Genomic DNA, 20,268 nt, shown 5'->3' on the forward strand with positions numbered 1-20,268 from the left:
TGCAAAACCACCTTGTAGCCAGGTAACCTGACTGAGCCTAACACAGAAATTTCGCTGTGGAGTTTTGGGTAAACTGGTAAGCAGGATCCCCCAAAAGTTTGGTTTGCATAGGGTTACCTGGGGACAGAGGCAGGCTGGGGTTTGGGGTCCTGGGGCAGAGACTGGGGTGCAGGGAACCTTATTGCTGGCCCCACTGCTTAGCTCCAAGGGCCGGTGCTTGCAGTCTTAGGACAGATGTCACAGGACACAAGGGGAAGAGGTTATTTTCATGAGGGGCTAGGAAAGATATGGAACATGAACGGATGACAAATAGGGGTGTTCTCTCTGTTTCTCAGAAAATGATGTGGCTTCAGCTCAGGGAAGAACTAAGATAATAGAAAACTCTGCTGCTTTGTCACCATGAAGCCTTATAGTTTGGACCGCAGCATGGAACTCTACACATTTGTGGGGGGAAGTATCGAAGTGGGGGCTGCGGGGAAGTCCTGTTCTCAAGTGGGAGTGGAAAGAGGGGGTGTATATGTGGAAGAGCACATAAAGACCCTTTTTTTTCTTAAAGATTTATTTTTTATTTATTTCTCTCCCCTTCCACCCCTTCCCCCACCCTGTTGTCTGCTCTCTGTGTCCATTTGCTGTGTGTTCTTCTGCATTCGCTTTCATTCTTGTCAGCGGCACTGGGAATCTGTGTCTCTTTTTGTCGCATCATCTTGCTGCATCAGCTCTCTGTGTGTGTGTTGCCACCCCTGGGTGGGCTGTGCTTTTTTTGCATGGGGCAGCTCTCCTTGCAGGGCGCATTCCTTGCGCGTGGGGCTCCCATACGCGGGAGACATCACTGCGTGGCATGGCATTCCTTGCCCGCATCAGCACTGTGCGTGGGCCGGCTTACCACATGGGCCAGGAAGCCCTGGGTTTGAACCCTGGACCTCCCATGTGGTCAGCGGACGCCCTGTCAGTTGAGCCAAATCCACTTCCCTAAAGACCTTTCTTGGGCTTGTGTGAGACAGCCCAGGCACTCTGAGATATACTTAGAGGGAAGTAAGGGTGTTTTTCAGGCAGTGGAGGTCCTGCTATGCATCTGTTGGCAATAAGCCAGTGACATATTTATGCTACGGGCTGTAACTGTTAACGTGATCTCATTTGTACCTCATCATAGGCTGAAGCGGCCTGGTGAAATGTTTTTTAGGCTTTTTCCTTACTTGTCCACTTTGTAGGATGTGACTCAGTAGACCACTGTCCTCCTCTTGAAGCTCTCTTCTCCCCAACAGCATTTGCAACATGATCTTTGTATCTGAGGGTTCTATCCCAGCCTCTTTCTCAGAAATGTTGCCTCCTACATGTGTGGTGTACCTGGGGCTCGATCCTCTTCTAGTCTGTGCATGGATTCTCCTTGGAAAACTGTATCTCCTCTCGTGGTTCCAGCCAACACTCCCTGCCACCGCCGCCCCCCATGAATACCACACTTACTCTTCTTGTCTGGCCCTCCCTCCTAAGCCTCAGGAATGGATCTCTAATTGCCTGCTGAGATGACCTGGGGGCTGTTGGCCTCTCAGCCTACGCATGGCCCAAGCTGAACCTGCCCTCTGTCCCTTCCACAGCTTCTCAGCCTTCTGCGTGTGCCATCATCAGCCCCTCGGCCAGCGCAGAAACCTGGACTGACCACATCCTCCCATGACCCTGCTTCTGTTTACACAGTGTGGCCAAATCCTAGCGATTTTGCCTCTAACCACCTCCCCAGACTGAACACGCCACTGCTCCGCCTTGGTCCAGCCTCACCACTTCTCCCCTGGTTCCATCTGAGCCTCCACCCTGGCTCCTCTGCCCGGCTCCACACTGCTGCCGCGTGGTCTTCTAAATGCAAATCCTTTTCTTAAAACCTTCCATGGTTCTCCAGAATAAAATCCAGATTCCTTAGCGGGGACGTGACCCTGCTTGGTTTGTCCCTTCTGGCCTCTTTAGCCATATCCTTCCCTGCCTTTCCTCCACGGCTCCCTTACTCCAGCGCTGTGGAGTCTGAGCCCATCAGACGCCTCTGCAGCTCCTTTCTTCATTCCTCTGTTCCTGCTGCTCCCTCCGCCTTGGGTGCCCCTCCTCCTGGCTGTGTGTGGGACATCCAGGGGGAGGATTAGCTCCCTGAGGAAGCACCCTCAGCACCGCCTCTTCTCCCTGGATCCGGTGTCCAGGGAACTCACATAATATGCTGTGCCCTGACCCATCATATTTCCTTTTTCTTTTTAAAATTTTTTAAATTTTTATATCAAATTACTCAGTTAACGCAAGATAACTACAATGAGAATACCCTTTAGTCAGCGGTTACACTCTCCCTCCCTGCCCTTATTTTTGTTCATTCCTCAGTCTTGAGTGGTTTAGGAGGATGTCTACCTGCTCCAGGCCGAGGAAGACATAGGTACTGTGGGGCAGAGGGATGGAGTTGTTTTGCTTGCCATCGAAAATACTCCTTTTGGAGGTTTTGGGATGGTGCTGGGCCATCACCATTATTTTGTTGTCCAGGGCTTCGTTGTTCTTTTTTTTAGTTTTTCTGTCATCTACAGTGAGTTCCTGGAGGGCAGGAAAAGATCTTTCATCTCTGTATTACCAAAAACCTAGCAGATTAACCAATACATTTTGCAGACATGAAAATGGGCACAAGAGTTACGAAGTATTCTAGGTGGCATAATGGAAGTATATATGGGCATTAGGGTACCAAAAGAGAGTGGTCATTTCCACCTGGGGAGTGGCTAGGGAAACAAAGGTGAGCTAGGCTGAATCTTGAGAGGTGAGAAGATGCTCATGAGTCTACAAGGTAGGGAGAGGGAGTGAAAAGAACCAGTGATCAGTGTTGCGTGTTGTTGGGTGGGGATAGAGCATCAGGAGTTTGAGGTGGGGTGAGGGGAGAGAGCTGGCAAGCAGGCAGATCCTGGGGTCCTTTGCCTTGCTAAAGAGTGAGGCATTTACCCATATGTAGTGAGGAGCCATATAAGTAAATTTCAAGCATGAATAGATTTGCAGTTAAATGTTTGATTCCCTTTGTGTAAAAATTCAAAGTTTATGTACATACATACATAAATTGTTTTTCTGAAAAGAGACTCAGGACCATTATTAGTGGTCATCTTTGGGGAAAGTGACCAGCAGTTAGATGGGGTAGTGAATTTTTATTTTCCATTTTATACCTTTTCCATTGACTATTTACCATGTGCATGTTTTATTTTTTATTTTTTAAGATTTTAATTTATTTTAACCCTCCACCCCTTATTGTTTGTTCTTGCTCTCTGCTCTTTGTCTTCTTTTTTTTAGGAGGCACTGGGAACCCAACTGGGGACCTCAAATGTGGGAGGGAGGCGCCCAATCACTTGAGCCACCTCTGCTCCCTATGTTTTATTTATATTCAAATTAATGATTGGGAGATAAGGAAGTTGAGGAAAAACAGTAGGAACTATTTTTTTTTTAAAAGAACTTTGGCAGAAGAGGAGGAGATAGGGCAATAGCTGAAGGGAATAGCAGAATTGAGAAAGTATCTTTAGTAAGATGGAAACTTTAATAAGCATTTTTCCTTTTCTTTTTTTGCATTTAGGAGCAACTAGTTAAGAAGGCCAAAATACGAGTGAGAGAAAAGATGCTTAATGGAGAAAGGCCACAGAAAGTGCTGGTCCATACAGGACAGTGGGGTTAACCTTGGCAAAAGCAGGGATGCAAATATTGAAGGAGGAGAGTTGCAGAAGTTCCTGTCAGGGAAGAGAATCTCAGTGGATTAGAAGGAAGCCTCTGCTTAACTTGAGAAGACTGGTGAGGACTGACCCTGGAGAAGGACAGGGAAGCTGAAATAAGTTGCTGTTTGAGAACTAGGTAAGGAATCATTATGGTAAGAATGAAGGCTTGGGAACCAGCTGAAGTTAGAAAGGAGGGATTTGCTGTGGTCCCGGAAGCCTTTTTTTTCTTTTTTTAACTTTCCCAAACCATGTGTTGCCGCGTAAGTGCTGGGTGCGTGGGCGTGGGGCTGGCTGACGACGGCAAGCCAAGTGCCTACAGTGGAAGTCCAAGGCGAGAAGAGAGTCCAGGCTCAGTCACGGCCAGAACGGCCAATCGTAAGTTCCCTGATAGGGAGGAGGCAAGTGGAGTCGGGAGAGGAGGAGGAACGAGCAGGATAAGGAGGGGTTAAAGTCACAATGAAGATGGAAAAGCGGTTCAGTGGGAGGGAGTTTTGCCTTTTTTTTTTTTTAAAGGGAGTTATGCTCAGTGACAGGAAATTCAGGCTCATGAGCTCTTGGTGGATGCTTGGCTGCATGACAAAATTTGAACAGTAGTGCCAGAAATGCTGAAACAAACAAAAAAGTTAAAAAAAAAAAACACACCAGAAAAACAAAAACAAAAAGCCCCTCAAACAAAGCGGTTTCAAGTCTTTCTTGCGAAATTCGTCTAGATGAGTTTTATTTGACCAAGGAGGCAGTACTTCTAGAGGAAAGTGAATCACCCAGGCCAATACATTGCCAATGTAGCAAAACATTAAATTAATAATTTTAGGTCGTTTTATTTTTAGATCATTATAAGATCATTAGGTTAGATCAATATAAGGTAGTAACAGCTACATTCATGCACAATTGGTTGTGGGGAAAAAAAACCTTTAATATGAGCCGAGATGCTTAAAGGAAGTGAATCAAATGAATCACAGAGCATTTTTAATTAGAACCGAGGGCCTGTCTTTTCCAGAAACAATTGCAGGACAACTGTGGAGCTGGAGCTGTCATTTGGAATTGCTTGTCAAAAGAGCTTGAGGCAAAACTAACAGAAGCTGCAACTGGAAAATAAAGATCTCAGCTAATAGCAGCTATTGAACAACATCACCAGATGGTTTAGAAAACGAATGGAGAGGAAATAACAGCCTCTGAACCCTTCCTCACCCAGGGAACCTCCTGTCCATTCCTTCCCATCCAGGATCCTTCCCCACATACTGACTCTCATGTCTCTTGATTTCTCTGCAGAATACCAGGCTCAATTAAAGGACTCTCTGACAGATAGATAAGCTCACTTATCACAAAAAATGTTCTTCGGCAGGGTTCTGGATAACAAATTTGGCCACATCCAAATGATGCAGTTTGAATGAAACCAAAGGAGATAAGTATGTAACGACTTTTCTAGAATATACAGGAAGATCGCTTATATATAAGATTCTATAGGAAGATTGATCTATTTAGCCTAGCATAAAAAAATCCCCAAGAGAAAAAACATTGTTTAAAAAGTTGTAAAATCATATCGATATCTAAAAAAAAGAGAAAGAGAAATAAAAGCAATGTGTATGTTTGGATGTATAGATACATGTAGTGCATGTGTTGGAAATACCTGGAAAGGTGACTGGAAGGCTGCAGGGCAAACTGTGGGCATTGGTGACCTCAGAGGAGGAGAGTGGGGATGGTGGCAGGTTTTTAGCTTTGCTCTGTTTACTTTTACATTATTTGAAACTTGCACAATAAGGCTGTTGTTACTTGTGTGTGTTATTTTTTTTTAAAGATTCATTTTATTTATTTATTTCTCCCCACCCCCTCATTGTTTGCACTAGCTATTTCTGTTCATCTTCCTTGTTTCTTTAGGAGTCACCAGGGACGGAACCGGGGGAGGGGCCTAATCACTTGAGCTGCCTCTGTTCCCTGCTTTGTTGTGTCTCTCATTATGTTTTCCTTCTTGTATTTCTGTTGCATCAGCTTGCCACACCTGCCCGTTGTGCCAGCTCACTGTCTTCTTTAGGAGGCACCAGGGAACCTAACCAGGGACCTCCCATGTGGTAGGTGGAAGCTCAATCACTTGAGCCACATGCGCTTCCCCGTGTGTTATTTTTAAAGGAAACAATAAAGACCCAACATAAAAACTGTGTTATCAACTCTTGATACACTCATGGGAAATTAGAGAACCAGAAAGGCGGTAATACAGCCACAAGGTGACACACCTCAATTGATCATGGCCGTGCCAGGGCTAATCAAAAAGCGGGTAGGGTCATAGAAAAGGGACTGGAAATTTGGTAGTCAGTCCAGGCCCCACCACCTCACTTCTGCAGACTCGTGGACTATCTGAGAGCTCTGAGAAGACTGAGCTTGAAAGTACAGCTCAAAAGGTACTGAGCCTTTCAGCAGAAAATTGGCAGCGAGAAAAGGAACAGAAAGGAAAACAACTGAGCTTTTTAAAGGTTGCTGAAGAAAATTTCTCTACCATTTTCAGTAGAAGACCGAATTTTAGAGCTTCTGTTTTGAATTACCAAAAAAATCGAACCAGTTCTAGATAGAGCAGGTAGGTGGGGCAGGCTGTGGCTGGTGGTGCCGGGGTCCTGCAGCAGGAGACCACCTGGAATGGGGAGGGACTGATTAACAGAAATGTTTTTTTTGGGGGGTGATGAAAATGTCCTGAACTTAGATAGTGGTGATGGTTGTACAACATTGTGAATATACTAAAAAAGAAATTATGTACTTTAAAATAGTTAAAATGAATTTTATGTTATGTGAATTTTATCTCATTAAAAAATAAATACCTGCCTGGGCCCCATCCTGGACCACTTAAATCAGAACTTCTGGGTGTAGAGTCCCCTTGGATTTAATACTCACCCCCAAAACCTTCCTTTTCAGAGGAAGACCCACCTAATGTCTGCTTTGTCTTCAGAGTTCATCTGTCAAGCCTCGGGCAGCTAACTACCCTGTGTCTGCTGTTTTACCTGTGAGTTACTCTCCTGAGACGATAAATCCAGGAAGCTAATAACTGCCCTTGTCCCCCTTTGTGAGCATTCCCCTTTACTTACTTACGGGAAGTAAATTCTCCTGTATGGAGCACAGCCACGTAGTGAAGGAGGGTGTAACAGAGCGGGCGCTGGGTAATTCCTGTGTGCAGTCTCCCTTGTGCAGATAACCTCCCCTCCCCGCTTACGAGAAGGACAGACAGGCCTTTTTCTGAGTTCTGGTTTCCCACGTCCTGGGTGGAGGATGGACGAGCGGGAAGCTCTTCTGCCTTTTTGAAGGGGAACGTTGGTTTGGACCTGTAAGGAACTGCCTGAGAAAGGAAGGGATAGGAACTGGGCTTGGGAGGGAAGAAGGGAGCTACCTGGCTCCGGGGCAGAGGGAGGTGGTCGGTCTGGAGGGGCGAGGACTTGTGAGCCTCTCACCCACACAGCACACGGAAGGGTGAACCAAGGCCCAGGGGTGAGCCCCTGGCGGCCAAGTGCAAGTCCCAGGGCCACCCCCCGCGGTGGTGGAGTCCACCAGAAGCACCTTCAGGCCGAGCCCCATGCTGGGCGGGAACATCTCCTGGCTACCAGGAGGCCCCAGAGGCCTCTGCCCAGGGTTTCCGGACCACAGGGGCTCTGGGGTTCAGTGATGAACTCAAGGGAGGGAGGGGCGGGGTGGCTGCCGACTGAGCCGGTGCTGATTGTCTTGAGAGAAATTAAGAAAGGTGGCCGTTCTCATGCTCTAGGTCAGGGCTTCTAAACAAGGGGTCCGTGAGCTTGAACTGAAACTCAAAACAACATTATTCTTGTGGGGACGTGTTGGTGTGGGTGTGATGTATTTACTAAATGATACGCGGTACAGGTGGACTTAGCAAAGGGCCCGTGTCTTCACCTGACCGGCCAAGGGGTCCGTGGAACAGAGAAGGTTAGGACCCCTGCTCTAGGCGGGGGCGTGACGCGCACCAGGAGCACAGGTGTGTTGCTTTAGTGGAGACGGAGTTTCCATCCAAGGGCTTTAAGCGGGGCAGAAGTGAAGTCTGGTGTGTGGAGAAGTGAGCACGCATGAAAACACCCGAGAGCCCAGAGCTGAGGGATGGGGAGGCCCCCAGCGGGCGGTGTTGTAAGAGGGGCTGGAGGCAGCTGGGGCTGGAGGCTTAGGCTGTCTTCTTGCTTCTTGCTTCTTGCTTCTTGCTTCTTGCTTCTTGCTCCAGGCCGTCCTCAGCAAAGTTTAAACTCACTCCCTAATTCTTTTAGGTGAGTGGTCTCCTCCCCCGAGCCCTCCTCTTTAGAAATGTGTTTATGTAACTCTGGTTCACTGTTTTTAAAAATCATGTGAAAAGATGGACTTTCTCTTATTTCTGATCTGGAGCCTCAAATTCCTCTCAAAATACAACCAGTGTTACCAGTTTCCTGTGCCTCTTATTGGAGATGTTCTTTATGCATTTTTTTTTCAGAAACAGTATGAAAAAGCCTTTTGTCATTTAACAATTTATTTTGACTATAAGTAGCTCTAACTCATTATTTAAAATGACACCTAGTATTCCTTTTATGAATGTACCGTTGATACATTTAACTGGTTTCCTATTGTTGGAGGTTTTGGTTGTTTCCAGTCTAGCAATAATGCTACAGTGAATGTATTATTTTGGAGAACTCAGAGAAAAGTGGGTTCTAAGGTAGTGTGGAGAGAGTAGGAGAAGTCTCAGGAGCTTGAAGTCAGGGAAGCACAAGAGATAGACCTCAGGGAAGTGTTGTAAATATTGGGGGAATTGGGTGCTTCCCCAGTCAAGGATGGGAGATTGGAGGTGACCCTCCAGAAAGCTGAAGGGCTGATATTTCAGTTTCCTCCCTCCACAGGCTCTCAGAAATACCTTGGTTTACCTCCTGTAATTGTAATCTCCTTGAGGAGAGAGACTCACCTTTTATATTCCTTGCAACATGTATAAATAAGCACTCAATAAAATCTGATTGAATTGCCTATATCTTATTTATTTTGTGAACAAAAATAGAACCCTGTGTTTCCCTGTTTTATCTCTGAATCTTCCAGTGGAGAATCACAGTTCTCTATAAAGACCTTCCAGTTGTTTCTGGGAGTCAGCGGAGTGTTTCATACATGCTTAATAATAAATCATTTCAGAAACTGCATCATGGTTGTAATTTATTTTTAACTTCCTCTTGACTCCAGCCTCATCTCTTTTGGGTCCAGCTTCTGTTTTGTTGGGATGATCACTGTTCCTCACCTTACTCATCAATTTTACAGATCTGTACTATAAGCAGTGGCTCATAGGGGAAGTACAGGTACTTTCAGTAACCCGGGATGTCATCTTCCTCCTACTCAGGCAGGAGAGGAAATGCTCACGTTTGGGTGTTGACTACTCCCACGACTGGGTCAGTGTTCAAGGATTGGGAAACAAAGTGCCTCAACCCCTCGTGGCTTAAACAGCAAATGGAAATTCCCTTGGGAGTAGTAAGTGGGTGGCAGCTAAATAGATACCAGCTGAGTTTCCTAATAGTTGAGTTTTGAGATGAGCAGTAGGGTGATGCCAACTGATAGCAACATAATGGACTGCAGGGCCTCATGCTGACACATGGTAATGCCCTTGGCTGCTGTTCATTCATCATCGATAATTAACCTTGTACTGACAGAAGCATCAGCTCACCATGATGGAGCTGGCTGTGAGGAAGGTTCATGTAAAAGAAAGGAGAACAGCTTACACCATCTCCACTCATGTTTCTTCTTCACCTTGTAGGGTTCTGTGTCAACGTGAGCAGAAACACTAGGACGTACTTCAGTTGTTCTCAGCGCTGGTGGTGGGAGAAGAGTCCTCAGGCATAGTACAGGACTGCTGGACAGGGTGTCAGCAGGGCTGATGATCTGTTTGCAGCCACCAGTATGTTGTGAGGATTTGCAGTGGTCCTATTTTTTGGGGCCCATGTTGTATGAATGGTTGAATGTTTTAAACCTGCCTGGGCATATTTTGAAAATCATATTTGATATTTTAAAAAATAATTTATGTTTAAATTGTGATAAAAGATACATAGCATAAACGTCATTTTAAGTAGATAATTCTTTGACATTGAGCACACTGACAGGGAGCGGATGTGGCTCAAGTGATAGAGCTTCCACCTACCATATGGGAAGACCTAGGTTTGATCCCTGGGACTTCCTGGTGAAAAAGGAGAAGAGAAAGCATGCCCACATGGCAAGCCAGTGCCTGCATGAGTGCCTGCATGGTGGGCCAGTGCCCTGTGCAATTAAGTTATGCAGCAAGATGATGACTCATCAAAAGAGAGACAAGGGGAGAGTCAAGGTGAAGCACAGCAGAAACCAGAAACTGTGGTGGCACAATTGACAGGGAAACTCTCTCCCTATTAGAGGTCTCCAGGGTTGAACCCCAGTGAATCCTAGAGGAGAGAAAATGAAAAGAGAAGACAACACAGACAGCAAAAACAGCAGGGTGGGAGGAGGGGAAGGGGGGATCATAAATAAATAACTCTTTAAAAAAAGACCAACACATTGTGTAACTTGCACCACTATTTCTAGATATTTTCAACACCCTAAACCTAAATTAACACTTGTTTAGCAGTTAATCCCCATTCTCCTCTCCCTCCACCCTTGGTAACCACTATTCTGCTTCCTGTTTCTATGAATTTGCTTTTCCAAGTATTTCATATAAGAGAAATCCTACTTTATTTGTCCTTTCATGTCTGGTTTATTTCATTCAACATGATGTCTTTGAAGTTCACCCATGTTGTGGCATGTGCCAGCACTTCACTTCTTTTTACAGCTGAATAATATTCCAATGTATGGATATATCACATTTTAAAATCCATTCATCTGTTGATAATATTGCATGATAATTTTATATATGGAAAATGAAAACAAAATATTTCTTTTGTAATTTAAACTACAGAAAGCAAAATCTAATGGCTGGTAGGGAGATGCAAAGGACAGAATGGGAGGGAAGAAACTGACACGGATCATACCAGAATTTGGGGGGGTGGTAGTAAGAATTTTGTACTTATCAAAAGGGCATATGGCACTATTGAAAAGACAGAGAACTACAAATATTGGAGAGCTTTCGGAGAGATAGGAACACTTATTTCATTGTTGGTGGGAATGTAGAATGGTACAGCCACTATGGAGGACTGTTTGGCAGTTCCTAAAGAAGTTAAATATAGATTTACCGTGGGACCCTGCAAACCACTACTAGGTATATACCCAGAAGAACTGAGAGCAGTGACATGAATGGACATCAGCATACCTATGTTCAAAGCGGCCTTATTCATGATTGCCAAAAGTTGGGAACAATCCAGGTGTCCATCACCTGATGAATGAATAAACAAACTGTGGTGTATTCACATAATGGAATATTGTGCAGCTATAAGAAGAAATGAAGTCATAAAGCACATGACAACATGGATGAACCTGGAAGGCATTATGTTGAGTAAACTAAGCCTGACACAAAAGGGCAAATACTGTATGATTGCACTACTACGGAACTAAATATATTGTGTAACATATTGTATGATTCCATTTATATAAAATGTAAATATAAATCAATTTATAAAGATAAAATTTGATTAGTGGTTATGTAGAGCTGGGGAAGGCATGCTGGGGGTGTGGAGTTTTTCTTTTTGGAGTAATAAAATGGTTCTCAAATTTTTTGTGGTGATGAATGCCCAACCTTATCATTATACAAAAAGTCATTGATTACAAACTTAAGATAGATCATATGGTATGTTAATATATCTCAGTAAAACTGCTTAATAAATAAATAATTGTGCAAGAATAGCCAGAAATAGAGGCTATGTACAGCAGGGGAAACAGACAGAGATTGAGAGATCAAGAATTTTCTTGTTTTTCTGTTTTTTGTTTATTATTATTATTACTGAAATAATGAAAATGCTCTAATAATGATTGAAATGATGAATGCACAACTATGTGATTATACCAAATACCATGGATTATATGCTTTATTATAATAATATGTATCAGTGAAAATGATTTGTTAAAAAGAGGGGGAGGCACATGGTCAAAATAGGGTTGAGAAACTCCCAACTCCAAAAAATAGAGGGGACTGTGCTTTGGTACCAGCTGAGGCAAGGCATGGGGAGAACCCCTATTATGATCTATCTTGTGTGAGTTGGTTGGGGATGGGGGTAGAGTGTCAGAAATTGAGACTGAAACCCCATCTTGTGGTCATCGGAGGTATAAATGTCCTTCCTGAGTCTTTGTGGGCTTATGTTAGTCTTCCAATACATCCTTGTTTGCTCTTGTCATGTGTGATAAGACTGCTGTGCTGGAAAAGGCTGCCTTCAGTAGAGGGCTGCAGAGGCTGGCGTGCAGTGGTCAAGAGCACGGCTCAGGGGCAGGCAGACCTGGATTCAGTCCGTGGGCTGCCACTGGCTAACCATGTGAGTTCGCTCGGCCCCCAGTTCCCTCTTTGACGATGGCACTAGAACTTGGCTCAGAGGAGAGGTGAGGAGTATATGAGATAATGTACTGCAGTGCTTTCCACTGGGCCTGGCCCAGAGTAAATGTCCAGTAAGTGGTAGCTGGTGCTGCTGATATGCGAGGGAGGGGAGGAGGGTCTGCGTATTCCACTTCAGGAACAGAGAAGACTGAAATGCCACGTGGGTTCAGGAAGAGCAGGCATAACCACCATAAGAAAACTGTTAAGACTTTTGAAGTCTTCGACTTTCCCCAGTCACCAGGGTATCTACAATCCTGGTGAATAAAGAAATCATTCTTGTTTCCAAGACTGTCAGAGGTAGCTGGAAAGACATGTCCTAGGCCTGGCCACAGCTCCAAATGTGGCCCTGGGGACTTGGCCAGTAGGAAGCCTCTGCCACTTTCTAATCTAACACATGGGTTCTCAGAAGACAGTTTACTCAATAGCACTCTGCATGTGCTAGTCTAAGTTTGTGGCTTAATACAAATTTGTTTCATGAACACACAATTGAATGGGCGGGCCGGCTTAGCTAATAGTTTCTATTATTTAGCTCCTCTCTGGCCTCCACAGGTATCAGGTGTGCGTTATCTGATTAGCACAGAAAGCAGCAGAGCTGGACAGGTGAATGGATAGACAGCTGTGGCTTTTGCCTGCTCAACTTCCCATCTTCCTGCAGCAGAAACCATGTTTGCTTTCAGTCCTGGGTTTGGGTTCCATCTCTTAAGACTCAGTTCAGGGGTGGGCATGTGACTCATGTGGATGAATCAGAACTGAAGCAATATGTTCAAGGATTGGCACGTGAGCCAATCTAAGTCAATGAGATGCAGCTCCCAATACGTGGGGTGACTGAGAAAGAGGTGCTCTCTTCCTGGGGGGCTTGAAACTTGTCAACCTGTAGCTGCCGGGGTCTTGCTCTCCCTGAGGGGGAACTTGATTGTAGATGAGCAAAGAAGAAAGCAGAGACAAGAGATGGAGAACTGGAGTCCTAATAATACCATCTGTGCACTTGTGTCCAGTTGAGCCTGGTCTTTTCCTGGATTTTCCCTTTGCCTGGACTTGTAAATCATTCCCCCCCCCCCATTAAGTCATTTATAGGTAGTTTTTTTCACCTCAATACAAAAAGAAACAGACAATACCTTGTTTTCTTGTTGCCAGCATAGTGGAAAAGGAAGAGGGTCCTTCTCCTTGTGACCTGGATGATAGATTCCCCACATGTGTTAAGGAGTTGGCTTCATCATGCTGATCTTTGGTTTTCCCAACTCATATGTTTGACTCAGCTCCTGAAGCTAGTCTGAAATTAATTCTACATTTTGTAAAAATAAGGAAAAAAAACAAATTGGTGGAAAAAGTAAATGTTTTACAATGAGATGAATTATATAAAATTTGCCAGAAGTCTGTTGGTGTATCTACCACCACGCCTAGATTAGAACCTGGGACTTTGTCCCAGTATTGTGTTGTTTTTTTTCTCTTTAATTGTACATATTTTGAGAAAAAGTAGCAAATAGCATCAACAGTACATCAAAAGATGAGAAAGAAACAAATTTCATCTGTATAATGGGAAAGAGTATTTTATTACTTTTCAAATTTTCAATGGGTAAGGATTTGGGGTTTAGTATGTATTAAACATGTATTGCATTAGTGACTCCATATCTTTGCCTCTGGTAAGAGAAAATATATTTCTCAACAGAACCTGAAGTGCCAATATAGACCATTTTTCAGGTTCACATTGTTTGACCAACATGCTTTGCTAGCCTGTGTGGTAGATGGAGTTGTGATTCTTTCTTATTCCCATACAGACTTCCTCTTCTTCCTTCCCCCTCACCTACACAAAATATTCCCTATGTTTTAAGAACCAGTTCAAGCTGTGTGTAACCTTAAGAATGTCCCCACCAACCTTCAATGCTCTCACGTGTAAGATGAAGAATTTGGACTAGATCCAACTTGAACACACACACACACAGCAGGATTCTTTGTTTAAACAAAGCTTACACAGAACCCCAATAAAGTAAACAGATAAACCTGGAGCTGTTTGGGTTGAAATAGAGGTGGGATGGGCTGGGAATTGTTCTTGCTTGGCCTCCAGGATGGCTCATGAGGCACTTTTATGAATGCTTAATGCTCTGGGGAACCCTGTGAGACCCCTGACCAGATGTTCTCCAAGGCCCTTTCCAACTCTAAATGCTACAGTTTTCTAATTCTAAGGGCCACCTCTCCCATGAAAATTTTCTAATATCCTGTCCCACTATATTTTCTTTTGCTGTTCCACTGTAGTACTTGGGAAGTATATCACACACCCAGCCTTCTGTCAACCAATTGACCTCGGTATGGAGATTTAAGAGTTGGTATCTTTCATGTATTTCTTTTGGGAAGTGATTCAAAACTTACTTGGGGAACAGAATGTGACTGAAAGAACTCAGGGAAACGGGGAGAAAAGCTTTTTGCACAGATGCACTGGTAGAGGGGAGTAGGGAGGGAAGAAGATCTGGTTCATAGCCTTCTGGGGCACGCCGCCTGTGCTGGTCAACACCAAGCTGTTAGCCCAGAGCAAAGGAGAGGGGGGTGGATGCTCAGTGTCACTACTAAGCACCCCTACACTTGGTCCATCTGCTAGACCTTCTTTCCCTAGTGCACACACTGGTCAGGTGCAGTGGTTGGAAGGTCATGGAAGATGTCTGCATGAGCTGGGTATCGCCACACCTTCCAGCACCCCTGGGCCCAGCCCCTGGGGTGGGTGACTCAGTCACTATTAAAAGCATTACCAGGAGGAAAATCCTGGGCCTGTTGCTAGTACCCCACCTGCCTTAGTCACTTCCTTACCACTGTGGATATTCTGCTTCCCTGAATAGAGTGCTTTACCACTGTCGTCCTCACTGTGGGTTCTGTGTAACCATACATGGTGCAATTTTACCCAAGAGGGACCTTGTCCAGTGGGGGTTAACCTAGGACAGCATGTTGTGAACCCGATCCTAGGGCTCAGATATAGACAGATATGGTTGGAGCAGCACCTAGTGGCAGCAAAGAGCAGTGTGTGTGATGGACGACTCTGAGGGCGCATTAAGATAAACAGCATTCAGGTATTCCAGATCACCCCTTTCCCCAAATTCCATAAAGTTTTTTTTTTAATTAATGCCCCCCGCCTATTGTTTTTGAGCTTGCTATCTGCTCTCTGTGTGTTCTTCTGTGTCTGCTTGTCTTCTCTTTAAGCAGCACTGGGAACTAATCCTGAGACCTTCCAGAGTGGGAGGGAGGTGCTCAGTCTCTCACACCACCTCAGCTCCCTGGTCTGCTGTGTCTCTTATTGTCTCTTCTCTGTGTCTCTTTTTGTTGCATAATTTTACTGAGCTAGCACTCCATGTGCGCCAGCATTCCACACAAGCCAGCTCTCCACTTGGGCCAGCTTGCCTCCACCAGGAGGCCCCAGGAAACTAACCCTGGACCTCCTATATGGTAGACGGGAGCCCAATCTCTTGAGCCATATCCACTTCCCTAAGGTAGGATTTAAAGAAAAACTATACTGAAAATAATTTTTTTAGGAGGTACTGAGATCTGATCCCAGGCTCTTGTACATGGGAAGTAGGCAGTCAACCACTGAGCTACACCTGCTCCCCTGAACATAGCTTTTACTCTTCACTTAGTGATCCCAAAGACATATCAGTGTCATCATAATGAACACTAGTGATTATTCTATGGTGCTAAAATGTGGAAGATTGGGGAAAAAATCTATAAGGAACTTTCTATTCCATTTAAGTTTCTATTTAAAATATTTGATATATCAAGAAATGATATATCACAGGGAGGTGAAGATGGCCAACCACCACACCAGGAAATCAAGAGTGCCAACAACTGCAAGCAGAGGAATTGCATCCATCATCCATGTGGAATCTAAGCCCCATCTTGATATAGAGGTGGAGGGGACATTGCCATCCCAAGGTCCACAGGATGGAGGAATAAAATATGGACTAGAATGGACTTACTGATATTCTACTATGAAACTAATGTGATGAGTAATAGAAGAAATTGTAGCATTGAGGTGTAGAAAGTGGCCACCGTAGTTGCTGAGGGCAGGGAGAGGGAAGAAAAGATGTGATGTGGGGGCATTTTTGGGACTTTGAGTTGTCCTTAATGATATTACAGGGTCAGATGCTGGACATTATATATCCTGTCATAACCCACTGAATGTACTAGGGGAGAGAGTAAACTACAAGTTAAACTATTATCCACATGGTGCAGCAGTGCCCCAAAATGTATTCACTGAGTGTGATGAGTGTGCCACAATGATTGAGGGGTAGTTGGTGTGGGAGGAGTGTGGGGGGTGGTATATGGGAACCTCTTATATTTTTTAATGTAACATTTTTTTGTGATGTATATCTATCTTCAAAAAAATACAATTTACAAAAATGATGGGGTGGGGGTGTGTGGAGTGGTTTATATGGGAACCTCTTACGTTTTTTTAATGTAACTTTCTGTGTAATCTATTAACTTTAATAAAGAAAGTGTAAAAAACTTAAAAAAATAGAAGAGAAAACAAGCAGACACAGAAGAACATACAGCAACTGGACAGAGAGCAGACACAGAGAGGGTATGGAGAAATAAATAAATCTTTAAAAATAATTAAAAAAAAAAGAAATGATATATCATGTAGTCATTAAAAAGAAAGAGGTGGAAAATGTCTGTGGCTCAACTGATAGAGTGTCTGCCTACAGTATGGAGAGACCAGGGTTCGATACCCAGAGCCTCCTGACCCATGTGATGAGCTGGCCCATGTGCAGTGCTGCCGTGTGCAAGGAGTGCTGTGCCATACAGGGGTGTCTCCTGCATAGGGGTGCCCCACATGCAAGGGATGTGCCCTGCAAGGGGAGCCGCCATACGTGAAAAAAGCACAGCCCACCCAGGAGTGGCACCACATACATGGAGAGCTGCTGCAGCAAGATGACACAACCAAAAAAGTGACATAGTTTCCCAGTGCCACATGACAAGAATGCAAGTGGACACAAAAGAATACACAGCGAATGGACACAGAGAGCAGGCAACAGGCGGGAAGGGGAGAGAAATAAATAAAATATTTTAAAAAAGGAACTGGCTAAGAGATATTAAAAGAAAGAAGTCAGGTATACAGCACTATATGAGTCTACCATTTCTGTAAAAAACACCTCAGAAGATTATATACATGCACAGAATACATTAACATATATTTATGTGTGTGCATACACATATATACATATCTATGCACATATGTGAATATATGCATATATGCATGTATGTACACATATATGAATGTGTATGTGTGCATATATATATATATGTCTTATTTACAATGTATCAATACATGCTTGTTTATCCATAGGATATCCCTAGAATCCCTAGAAGGATATCTCATAAACTGTGGTTGCCTCTGGGGAGAGGAACCAGGGGATTAGGAAAAGGGATGGGAGAGATAAAATTACTGCATATATTCTTGTTTCTGTTCCTTTTCTCCCCTTTGGATTTTGCCAAGTGTTACCCATTCAAATTAAGAAAAAAATGGAAATTACATAAAATCCTTAATAGTACTTTTCAATGAATAGAAATTATTAATAATATGGTAGTAGACAATAACCACTTTTCCTTCTAGAAAAGTGAGTGCAGAAAACAAAATTTGGTTCTTTGATCTCTCTGGTAGTTTGCATTTTGAATAAGTGGGAGCCAAAGGTACTCTCCAAGCCAATTCAGTTGCTTAGAGCTCAGTGCTAATGAGTCTAAGGAAAGAGTTCTTGGTGACTGGATTGTTATTAAAAGCTTATAAATGATCATCATCATTCATGAGAGAAATTAGGAGAAAGAATGTGTCTGGTTCAGTGGAAACTCATTGCTAGAAAATAATCCACATTTGCTGAAGATCTTTTGAAATATTGAATCTTAAAAATCTTTGCATTATAAAGAGTCTCAAAGTACTTTAGTCTTGTGCTTAAAATTTTCATATCTATGGACCCCTTCATTCTAATGAAAGCTTACTTCTCCAGACTATATTTAGGTTTATAGCTCTTAGAATTGGCAACAAGTAAAGCCATGAAGTTCTCTATATGTTCGAATTCAGTGTTTCTATGAAGTACAACTTATGCTCCGTTTTTCAACAAACATCCTAAAATGAATACATCTAAAAAATTATTGTCCTTTAAAGTAATCACCTTAAGAGGGACTGTTTTCCAGTGGTTCTGTCGTTGATAGAGACAATCAGGGACTCATCACTTGGAATTGACTTTGTATCATATCATATTAGTCATGTGGAAGAAAAAGGCTTTTATTTTCTTCATGATATAGCCAACATTTACAAAAACAGTTTGCGGAGGTTAAAATTAGATCTCAAGTTAAACCCAGCAGTCTGTATTAGTACTATTATAGTACTCACTGAATTAATATTGGTTCATTTAATTTTGTTGAAGTTGAAAAATAAATTTTATAAATACATTTCAAGTACTTGAATTATTTTAAATAAATTACATACATCGATAAATGATTTCCAATCTCTGCTCAGTGGTGGTGGTGGTGGTAGTGGTGGGGTTTGGGTAAGAGAGTGGGCCCAGTCCCCAGGTTTGAATCCCAGCTTTTCCTTGAGCAAATTCCTTAACATCTCTGTGCCTGAGTTTCCTTCTCTGTAAAATAGGGCTGAAATCACACCCCCTTAAAAGGATGTTGTGAGGAATGTAAAGGAAAATATTCTTATGAGCTCTGGCTGAGGATATATCACAGTTGATGCTTGTGTTTTTCACAGCTGGATCTGAACAGCTGAAGCTGATAAAGGGCCATGAACTTGTAGTGGCCCTGGAACGCTGGACTCTTACGGTCCTTACCGAAGACTCTTACAGAACACTGACCAGTGGGGTGCGTTTTAACCGACTGTGTTTAGACCTGTGGACTCATGCTGTTCTCTCCAGAGCGCTGGATTTCACTCTTAATTAGCAACAAACACATGAACTCCTTCTGTCTAACACTTTAAAAACTCCGACTTCCCCCCTCACTGAAATAGTGAATTTCTTCACTGGACTATGTTCCATTGCCTGGCAAGTCAATAGACTTAGCTTTTCATTTTTATCTATCTACCAATCATCTATCTTCTATTTATCTGTCTTCTAGTCATTTATCCTCTATCAGTCTATCTATTGATCTATCTATCTGGCCATATATCCATCCCTCTATTCACTTTTGATTTATTAGCTCTGGTATTTTTTAAAATTTTACTTGTTGACAGGTAAAATAAGTTAGTATATGTAAAGAACTTAGAACAGTGCTAGGACATGGTGAATACTGAAATGTGACAGCTATTATTATCTTATTCACTCATTGGTATCTTGTGTATATTAAGAAAACATGTAACTGAAATATTTTAATTACATCCCTCTAAAGGTATTTGTGAGTGATAAGATATGAACTTCAGGTAATAGAATATTTCTAATCCAAATGTTTAAGGAATGAGGCAGTGCTCAGGAACCCCCCATGTGGTGTCTAGGGAAATGACGGATGAATTTGAGCCACTCTAGTGGGATGGGGGTGACATATTCAGGACTATGTTCAGGGTCAGACACTGAAGTTTGAACAACTACTCATTCTGTTTCTAATTTATGGACTTCTGAAAACTGTAACTTGGAGCTCTTTGAGGAAACAGGATCAAAAGTTAGTTAGTTAATATATGGGCATCTGCAAGGTCTGCTTTGAAAGCTAAGTTATGTACATCTGCATTCACCTACACACATGCTCACCTGCACAAGCTTTGGCTTGTACCATAAAATCCTAGCACAGCGTACAAGGATGGGCCTTTTCTCTCTCTCTCTCTCTCTCTCTCTCTCTTTTTTTTACCAAGGAAATCCTCTGTTTCTCAGAGCAAACAGGTGTTGAGGACATTTCACCGTAAGTGATACAGAGCAAGTGATACAGAGCTGTACTGTTTACCCAGACCCGCTGTCTTGTCCCTGCCCGTCTGGCTAATCACTGCTGCAGTGGCAGCAGACAATCCCAGGCTTTCTGTGGTGGAGTCCAGCCCATTACTCACATCCATCCTTCCTTCCTACTTACTCAGTAGCACGCGTTTGAACTGACTAATGAAGGAGAGTCTTGGGCAAATTCGGGTCAGCTTCCAGGTACTGCAGAAAA

This window comes from Dasypus novemcinctus, chromosome 2, assembly GCF_030445035.2.
Source record: "Dasypus novemcinctus isolate mDasNov1 chromosome 2, mDasNov1.1.hap2, whole genome shotgun sequence".
Lineage (NCBI taxonomy): Eukaryota > Metazoa > Chordata > Mammalia > Cingulata > Dasypodidae > Dasypus > Dasypus novemcinctus.